We start from the raw sequence: 1,929 nt of genomic DNA on the forward strand, positions 1-1,929 counted from the left end.
AAACATCATTGCAATTTTTTTTTTTAGACAAGACAAAGAATTAGAATAAAATAGCCTCAAAGATTGTATAAGTCATATAGCTCAAAGAAAATTTCAAATATTATCAAAGTTCTAACTTTAATTCAATAGTCAATACCATCTCTCTTTTGATTCTCATAGTGTGTGTGTGAATCAATTCAATTAAAATTCATTCCCAAAATCTTCAATATCAACAGCCTTTGCCTCGAACAAAGAAAAGAGTAGGTCAAACTAATCTTATCATCTTGATCTCCAATTTTTTCTTCTTTTACAGGCATTTGTGTGCATTTTCTTTCGAAGTTTTTTTTTTTTTAGTCAGGAGCTTTCACTCTACCCCTTAAGGTAGCCTTCTTCTCATGGTAGATTATCCTTTACATATTGGTGGTACATAGGCCCAAATTACTCAAGGATAGATTCACTCTTAAGGGTTATAGGTAGCTATTTCTGACTATAGTGCCTGTGTATACTACACTGTATTGTGGAGATAAGAATCAAGACAAACAATCATTTACTCAATCTAAAATTCTTAACTCAGACAGCGTCAATCTCAAATTCTAAGTCAAAATTATGAAAGAATTGATATTAGTGCTTATGGTTTAAAGAATCTCAATTAAGAGGAAATCAACACAAAAATCAAGTATAAACTAAGGTAATATTCAACCCTTTCTAAGAACCATATTCATTGTGAATCAAATTCTTATCACTGGCTAATATTCAAAACATTTTTTTGTTTTTTTTTTAAAAAAAAAGAAAAAGAAAAAGACGAAGCAACAAAAACTAAGTTTGAAATCCACCCCCCCCCCCCCCACTTAATTCTTACATTGTCCTCAATGGAAGCCTAAGCTAACAAAAGACAGAATTAAACATGGGAAAATGAGATGAGACACACAAACAGAAACAAACAAAATTCAACACAACGTAGGTAAAGTAAATAAGAATGAGAGGGAGAAAAATCAAATCTGTTATGGCGTGCTCTCAAAATCTTTTCTCCAGCCATTGGGTTGCCTCCCAATAAGCGCTTGGTTTATTGTCCTCAGCCTGACCTGGTTCTCAAGTTTCACTCATCAACGTACACAGGTTCATAAAGTGGAGCCTCCTTTACATTGAGTGTTTGAAAATTTTCATAGTAAGGCTTCAACCTATGACCATTAACTTTGAACTCTTTACCTATCTTTAAGCTCTTGATCTCAACTGCACCATGATGAAAAACATTAATAACAACAAAAGGCCCAACCCATCGAAAACGTAACTTACCTGGAAACAACTTAAGGCGAGAATGGAATAGCAAAACTTTCTGTCCAACTTTAAAATTCTTTCTCAAGATCTGCTTGTCATGAAAAACTTTAGTCTTTTCCTTATAGATTCGTGAACTCTCGTAGGCAACATTTCGAATTTCCTCTAATTCTTGCAATTGGAGCTTTCTGTGTTGGCCGGCAGCGTCCAGTTCCATGTTACATTGTTTCACAACCCACCATGCTTTATGTTCAAGTTCCACTGGAAGATGACAAGGCTTACCATATACCAACCTGTAGGGTGACATACCAATAGGAGTTTTGTATGCGGTCCTATATGCCCAAAGTGCATCATCAAGCCGTAGGCTCCAGTCCTTTCTATTCGGATTAACTTGTGAGTGATGTTGTATTTTCGAAAGAAGGCTTCTATTGACCTGTTACAAAAGTGAGTGCCTCTGTCGCTGATAATTGCCTTTGGTGTTCCAAACCTTGTAAAGATGTTACTTTTTATAAAATCTATCACAACCTTAGAATCGTTAGTTCGGGTGGCTTTTGCTTCCACCCATCTTGAAACATAATCAACCGCAAGAACAATATAAAGATTACCAAATGATAAAGGAAATGGTCCCTATGAAGTCGATGCCCCAAGCATAAAAAATCTCAACTATAAGAATGGGAG

This window comes from Citrus clementina, unplaced genomic scaffold (assembly GCF_000493195.1).
Source record: "Citrus clementina cultivar Clemenules unplaced genomic scaffold, Citrus_clementina_v1.0 scaffold_6, whole genome shotgun sequence".
NCBI classification, from domain to species: domain Eukaryota; kingdom Viridiplantae; phylum Streptophyta; class Magnoliopsida; order Sapindales; family Rutaceae; genus Citrus; species Citrus x clementina.